Source organism: Dipodomys spectabilis, unplaced genomic scaffold, assembly GCF_019054845.1.
Source record: "Dipodomys spectabilis isolate Male_0828 unplaced genomic scaffold, ASM1905484v1 ptg000143l, whole genome shotgun sequence".
In the NCBI taxonomy this organism is placed as follows: Eukaryota; Metazoa; Chordata; class Mammalia; order Rodentia; family Heteromyidae; genus Dipodomys; species Dipodomys spectabilis.
This window is the reverse complement of record NW_024870820.1, coordinates 3853031-3861809: the sequence shown is the minus strand read 5'-3', so window position 1 is coordinate 3861809 and position 8779 is coordinate 3853031. Positions and strand designations below refer to the sequence as shown.

General features: G+C 34.2%; 1 pseudogene; it reads left to right on the top strand.

The window, feature by feature from the left end:
• Positions 1 to 7479: 7479 nt before the first annotated feature.
• On the top strand, positions 7480 to 7576 carry LOC122117557 (annotated as a pseudogene).
• The last annotated feature ends 1203 nt before the right edge of the window (positions 7577 to 8779 follow it).

Sequence of the window (8779 nt, the reverse complement as noted above, 5' to 3'; positions counted from 1 at the left end):
GATGGAAAGAAAAAATAATAGTAACTAAGGTATAGGAGAAAGCGTTCTAGGGAACTATTTTTGGTTATTGAAAAACTAGTTATCAACTAGGTTTATTCCTCATTGCCTTTAGCATTCAAAATATTCTAGGTTAGTTCTTAATCTCTGTGTGATAAATGTATCTCGTTCTATGTTGTTCTTTCATACCTGATCTCCTTTGCTTTCTAAAAATCTTTCTATATTTCTCTATGAACATTTTCTGAAATGGGATGCTAATATAAGAGTCCCATAGCTCATGAGTCATTAATGTAACAAAATGGGAAAGGAGGACATATTTATTGCTACCTCAATTATTCTGAAAAGCTTCAATGTCACATCATTTGGTTCAGATTTCCATTCTTTGTCTACATAGTGACATTAAGTGCACATAAATGCAAATATGAGCCGGGTGCTAGTGGCTCATGCCTCTAATCCTAGCTACTCAGGAGGTTGAGACCAGAGGATTGTGGTTCAAAGCCAGCCTGGTCAGGAAACACTGGTCCATGAAACACTTATCTTCAATTAACCCCCATAACCCGGAAATTGTGTTATAACTAAAGTAGTAGAGTGCTCAGTTGAGCTGAAGTGCTGAGATACAGTGCCCAGGATCAATGTTCAATCCCCACAACCAACAAAAAAGTGCAAATATTAAGTTTCCCCCAAAGGAATGTGAATTACTATTGTAATTGTCCCAAATGATTTAGTAGTGCACCTACTTTGGCTGAGTTATTTGTTATGGCTTCTTTGCTAAACATTTCTCTTCTTTAAAAATGGTCAGATATTAGCTATATAATAAACTTCATCTAATATTTCTTGGTTCAAAAGAGAAGTCCATACAGTTGATGTCACTTAGCTTTCTTACTGTCTTAGTTCAAAGCCAACCCAGGCAAGAGAGTCTGTGGAACTCTTATCTGTAATTAAATACCAAAAAATCCAGAAGTGGAGTTTTGGCTCAAGCAGTAGAGTAATAGCTTTGGGCCAGGTGGGAAAGAAAGACAACTGTTCAGGAACAGGGGCCAGTCTCTAAGTTCAAGCCCCAGAACAAGCACAAACTAAACAAACAAACAAACAAAACAAACCCTGGGTGTTTCTTTGGGACTCTCCTTAAAATAATGGTGATCTGAGAAGAGGCTGCTTTTGCTGATCATACTCACTGGATCCTGCTTTTCTGGAATCCTTATTGTTACGGAAAACACAGGACCAGAATAAAGGACTTGATAAGTGATTCCTGCAACAAGAGAATCATCTCAGGAGTGAACCATCCATCCATAAAACACTTTAAAACCTCCATATCTTTGCTTCTTTGCAGTAGAACACTTTTAAAACAAAGTTACTTTCTTTTGTTCTATGCTGGCCTTTAAATGGTATATTGTTTCCTTTTATAATACTCTCAACTGGAAGTTTACAGACAAGTTTTACATGAGTAAAGGACACACTCAAAAAAGTCAGAGACATAGTTTCCTTCAAGCCTTGGATTCTTTTCTTCTGCAGTAAAAAGGAAAGCAATAGTTAACTTCAACTTTGTCATTTCTCTATGTTCAATTTCTCTCCTGGAATCAGTTTCCACATCCATTAACAGTTACTTCCATTTTCTTCCAGTAACAAACTATGGTGCTGCTCCAGGAAAAATACGAATGTTTTCTTGCTTCATTGAAATAGCACAAGGACACTTTTGGACTTGAGGTAACACGTGTTTCAGAGCAAACTTAGTGAAGAGAAATGAAATTTAAATTGCTTATAAATACATTATCCATGAGAACATTTTGTTCAAACTTCTTATGTGCTCTGTAAATTAAGGTGAATTTTAAATGGGAAGAATGTTCTCAGATCATTTTTTTTGGGTCTATGTGCTGTGCATTAATTTCCCAAGTGTACATGAGTTAACAGTAAGAGAAACAATAGCAATTATAGGAGAAAAAGAAGTTCTGTGTTTATGTATAAGTGTTCACTACAGTATAGAAGACTCTACAAATAAGATAACGATAACATTGAAACAATAAAGCCAAGTCCAGTATGTAGATTTATGGGAGTGATATAGAGAAAGCATTATTCATAAGTGGAACATGAAGCATGAGGCCACTCCTTTTCTAAATCACGCTTGCTAATCACCTAAATGTGCAAAAAGGAAAATGGAAGAATGATTCGCTTTCCAACGCAAGTCAGATATGGGAGAATAGATTTAATTGGAAAAAAAGAGTCCATCTTAGGAGAACAGGAATTATACTAGCAATGAACATGGTGGCTAAGATCACATTTCTTTTTCTTTCCTTTTCTTATATTCTTTTTTTTTTTGTTCGTGGCACTTGAAATATGGGCCAGGTTGCTGTCCCTCCGAAATGCAGCTCAAGGATAGTGCTCTTCCACTTGAACCACAGTACCACTTCCAGTTTTCTGGTAATTATTGGAGAAATGAGTCTCCAGGACTTTCCTACCCATGCTGGCTTTAAACCCAATCCTCAGATCTCAAAACAACTGAGTTTATGATCACATTTCTAACAGTGTACACTCAGGATATGTAATGTATATGTTTATCTATCTTTACATGAATTCTCAAATTAAAAATCTGGGCTACAGGTTAGACTTTACACTCACAAAAGTGTTTGAAGTTTAAAAGTTGATACTCCTGGAAAAATAAAACCTAAGAATGTAAAGGAGTCTGGGAATTTCAATTTGCATCCAGCTTGGACAGTATAGGCTTTGCGACACTACCTATAATTAACTAGGCAAAAGCTGGAATACCACTCACGAGCAAGATTGCTGAATAACAGCTTTAGGTTTTTGCATACATACGTACAAACATACACATACACACAGAGGCACTTATAGGTGCACACAAAAATACACAAATGAAACAACGCTCAGAATACGTAGAAAACAATAGGAAATCGGTCTTGAGTAAGATTAGAATCAAGTGATAATTTTTAATATTAGCAAGCCCTCAACTGAACTTTTCCCCAGAAGTTGAGAATATTACATTGGGACGGACCAATGGGATAAGATCCATGGAGGAATGAATCAGGGAACCCTGCAGATGCATCTGAAAATGTTCATATCCTTTGTCAAATGTTAAAACATCTTTGAAAATAGTACATAAACAGTCTGAGCAGTCAGTCTAATGGATAAGATCATAGGAGAAGTTCAGAATTGCTAGTCTGTTATAGATTAAATAAACAAACTATGGCAGGGCAATGTGCTACAAGTCTGGAATTCTTGCACTCAGACGAGATTAAAGAGTGGAATTACATGAGGATACCTTCCCTGGACCACGTGAATAATTTTGTCTCAGTAAAACCAACCAAACAAAAAGAAAGGAATATAGAGTTGGAAGTTTGGGCTAATTGTGTCATTATGTTTTGAGAGGTCAAGGTTCCTAATGAATGCAACTCATATATATCCTCACTTGTGTTTTAAATGTTCTCATCATTACAGAACATTCCTAGATGCAAAATAGCTCATGATTCCCATCCAAAAATTTGCAAAAGTAAGAAAGCCTCATTCTGTTGGATTCCAAATAAATGTTGAAGGATTACAAAAGCTTAAGTCTGGAGAAATAGTAACATACGCCTAATGTAGGACTTTGTAGACCTTGTTAAATTAGAATTTACATTTAAAATATATTTTTTGGTTTTGTTTGTAATTTCATATTCTATAGGATACTACAAAATTCTTTTTAAGTAGAGAGATTAAGTGAAAAATTCACAAATGATTCTGGCATTCTATTTGCCTAGATATTCTTTCAAGAGAGTTATAATTAGAACATAGTTAATAGATAATTCACCCAGTTCATGTATACCATGTTAATGTGAATAATCTAGAAAGAGTTGCCAACAAATGGATGACATTAATTTATAAATTTAGAAAAACCAATATTTTAAGGGTTTGCTTTAATATGGTATGAACAGAGTAATTGTGTGACATCTACTTTCTTCTACCTATATGTAATACAGGAAGCCATTTCCTTATTTACGTGCCTCTGTATACATGGAGAAAAATGCTAGCCTGGGCAGTGTCTCTGAGCCTGTTTATACTCAAGGCTCGTGCCTTACCACTTCAACCTCAGTGCCACTTGAGTCTGGCTTTTGTGGAGTTTTCTGGAGATAAGATTCTAAGAAACCTTCCTGCCTGGGTGGGCTTTGAACCATAATTTTCCTATCTTTGCATCCTGTATATCTATGATAGTTAAAAAACTGTAAATATAAATAATATTTGCATGTGTTCTGATCTCAAGAATACCAGTGGAGGAAAAATGATGCAGTTCAGTTTATTGTGGTGTTCTTTTCAGAACAAGGAGGGCCTCACATTAGCAGAGGTGTAGTATTTTTTCAAAATAGAGATAAGGTATTCATGATGTGAATTAAGCAATTTTAAGGTGCCCCTTACAAGTTGGAAACTTTTGAGCTAGGATGACTTTATCGCATAAATCTTGGGATTGATGGTCATAGAAATAATAGCTTACTCTGATAAACAATTGTTTACTCTTGAATTAATTATTACACATGCTTCATAGTCTTATCCTCTACCAGAATGTGGCTATTTTTCTGTTGACTTCTCAATCTGTAACACCCCATTAGAAAATGCATCTATTGCAGAATTACATAACAAGCAAACAGGTACTGTTTTGAATCTCTCAGGAATGTTGCGAATTTAAAAATGAGTAGTTATTAGTCATACGAATTTTGAAGAACACATATATTCTGTCCTCTTAACAACTTACTTACTTTTAAAAGTTATGGGTTTCCATAGCATTAAACTGTTTTCTGTTTTAGAATGAGAAAGTACTAAATTTATTCTTTTTTGAAAAATTTGGCAATTATATTGTGAAAATATTTTCTAGTTGGATAACATTCAAGTTGATGACCCTCTGATAAAGAAGGGGTAATTAATTCAAATTAGATGCCAAATAGTATTGATTTTTAAAATATTACTACATAAAGAATATTATTTACTGTGCCAACACAGTGAAAGTATATTTTACGCAGCTTATTTTTTTCAATTTTATTATCAAAGTGATGTACAGAGGTGTTACAGTAATTGTACGGAATTAAATCATAACTTTTCAAACTTGTTAATACTCCCTCATTTTTCTCACAGTTTTCCTTCACCCCTTCACCCCTCACAAGTTGTAATGTACGTTTCCAACATATTGTCTTGTGAGTATTGCTATTGCATTGGTTTTCCTTTTGTCCTTTGTCTCACCATTATGCTTTTCCTCTTCCCTTTGCTAATTAAGGTAAATATATACACAATACAAAATGAAATACAGCAGGGATAAACCATAGGGGAAAATCCCAAAGAAATCAGAAATCACATTTCACATTTCTGGAAGGCCCTTACTGAAAAACACAAATTGTGGGTGGTACTATTTCTACACTTCAATGAAAGATGGAACGTGTTTTGCATTAGTGTTGTGTAAATAATTCAACTCTATTGTAACTTGCTCCCTACACTTGAAAAGCTTGTAATGTCACTAAGTATCATCAACTTGTCAAATGTTATTTTGGCGAATGTGATTTTGAAAAGGTTATTTGAAAAGGAATACACTTTTAGGAGATTCAATGTAGATTATCATTGGTTTGAGAGTGACATTTTTATACGACAGAACCATGTTGTACTGAAGTCCCAGTGTTTTGAAGCACTTCTTAGTGCTTCAAATGTTTTTTCTGAATTACATTTGACCTCTAAGTCAAGCTTTCTGGGCTTTGGTAGATCAATTATGGATCAATCCTTCCAGGAACTATTTTTTGGCCAATTTATGTTGGAATAAAATCTTTCATTAATCATAGGGGTGGGGTATTAAAAATAATCTTATGTCATTTTGTGAACTTGTTAACTCATATGTGCTGGTCATCTGTAAGTTGAATGTTTGAATTACAGTACTTTCTCTCAAATTTTGTGATCTCATCCTTCATTTTAAGTTGCCTTGCATTTCACAATTGCTTACTGCTAATTCCTGCATCTCAAGGAACTGGGGCCCTGAAATGTAGGAAATGAGAAATTGAGATGGGTATTCAATTACTTTGTGTGGACATGTTGCATGGGCCTTGTTGGGAAGTCTTGCCCCTATTATCTGATGATGCAGGCAACTGGGACCTGGGATCCTAGGACCCATGGTTAATGCAGAAGAATAATATTTTTTAGACATCTTAGCAAAATTTGGGCATAATCAGTAGGAATGATTCTGAAATATGGAGAAAAACAGCCTGGGACAAGAGAGTTAAAACAGTAAACAGAGGAGCAGAGTAAAATCCGTTGTAGATTAGAGGAAAACATTGTTTTTTACCATGTGGATTCAGAAGACCAAGAACAGTTACAATGTATCACAAGTTTATACTAAAAACATTGCATTGATACTTTTTATAGTTTAATATATATTTTAAACCTAATTATTTATATTCCAAATCTATTTATTGGAATAAATATCAATTTATTTGTCCAATTATCAACTAATTCCAGTAAGTTTCACTGTGTGAAATATAAAATCAGCACATATAAATATAAAATATATAACTATATATAATATAATTAAAAGACACATGTTTTGCATTGTTCTGTTGTAGTTACTGTATCAAAGGCAACTTTGTTTTAAAGTATTATTCCATTATCTCTACCTCAGTGTTTGATAGAATTAGACCTAAAACTTTACCATTTGTAGATTTACAGCATGGAGGCAATAGAAAACACTGTGATTAAAACATTATCAATTTAATGCCTAATAATGAGGAGAAATATATGGACTTCTGAAAATATTTGGTGATAAAAAGGCAGTAGTGTAAGTTCCTGCCTGGTTGGATGGTAGACAGGCCAGGACATTAAGTAATCATGCATCCCAACAATTTTTTCACCTTCTTGGCTTTAGCTACTTTTGAAATGGAAGGTATAATAAACAATTATATTTTGATAGAATACCTTCTAGTCTGAACAGTTCTGTTTGAACTGTTCATCTCTCTATGATCCCTTGTAACCAAGATTAGTTTTGTTCCAGTAAGACAATCTATGCTGTCAGGGTAAGATGTTCTGGTTGGTCTGTTCCCATATGGAAAAAGGGTAAAGGCTCAGGTAGACATTTGTGCCAGTAACACCTCATTTGGGAAAATGTCAGCTGAAGAAGTTTAGAAGTAGCTCTCAAGCAACGCTTACTTTGAATCCATTAGGTCCACAAAGCTAATTCAGTTGGATAAATAAATACTTGAAAAAGCCATCACTTTTGGACCTATCTATAAATAATTGAGAGTATGATCAAATTCCAAATCAAAAGACTTAAGATAGTCATTCACAAAAAAATTTGCAAATGTGAGTAATCAACTGTTTAATATAATTTTTTCCACTATTCACAGAATTTTAGGGAAATAAGATCGATAGCATTGTTAGGAACAATAAGGTTTCCTTGTTAGAAGTAGGCACCCATAGGTATAAGCCTGTATAAAGATTGCTTCATTAACTACATAATTTAGAGGATACTACATGCTTCAGCAGCATGTATACTCAAATTATAATACAGATATTAACATGGCACTTGCACAAGGATAATATGAAAATTTGAGAAGTATTCCATATTTTTCATTCTTCAGATGCAAGAAATGAAAAACAGTTATTAAAAAGTTGATTACAAAATTACAAGTATAAAAATACACACAATTCATATAATTAAATTTAGTTTGACATCAGTGTATTAAATCTTCACCTCAGATAGGCGTTTACATAACATAAACTTTACAAAAATTTTCAAATTAGACAACATTGTCATTTTATCCCAAAGAAAAATAATATTAAGACCTAGAAAAAAAAGGAATAAAACTGTTTCTATATGGAATTCAATCGGAAAGGACATGTTAATGAACCTATATATTATAAAATAATGTAGAATTCAAAGTATATCTAGGAGAAAATAAAATAAATTATGAACATTATGCAAAAATAGAATATAGAATATTTTAAAATATACATTTTCATGCAAGCACCAGAAATATTTTATCTTCTGTACTACTCATTTCAACAGGTAAGTTAAAATTATTTCTGATTAAAAAATCACAAACCCCAAAGAAATCACTGTACATGTATACAAAAACTATTGAATACATTTTGACATCCAATGCAGGCAATTCACTTGGAAGAATTCTGCGGAATCCATGAATTTTTATGGTAAAATATTGGTGTTGCCAGGGACTGGTGGCTCATGCTTATAAACCCTAGCTACACAGGAGGCTGAGATCCGAGGATCACGGTTCAAAGCCAGCCTGGGAAGGAAAGTCTGTGGTACTCTTATCTCCAATAATCCACTAGAAAACTGGAAGTGGAGCTCTGGCTCAAGTGGTAGAGCACTCATCTTGAGCTGAAAAGCACAGGGATAGCTCCCAGGCCCAGAGTTCAAGCCCCATGACCGACCAAAAAATAAAAAAAGATATTGCTATTAGGACTTAGGTGAACAATTTGTGCAGCCTTCCACAACTTCATAGAGGTAATGATACATACTTATCCTTTTGGCAATATCAAATGCAGTTTCTTCTATGTTGTTCTTCAGGCCTGGTTTTATATAATGGTTCAAAAGAAGGAGATCCAGTGTATCTTTGCTATCTCAATTCTCAGCAGCAAGATGTGAGGGTGTCAAGAGGCCTTTAGTTTGGGCATTGGTATCTGTATCATGATGAAGTAGGAAAGAAGCCACTCTGGTATTATTCCACGTATATGCACTATGCAGGGATGTCCAGTCATCTACAGTTATTGCATGTGCCTCTTGAGACACCAACTCACTGACAATGCCTAA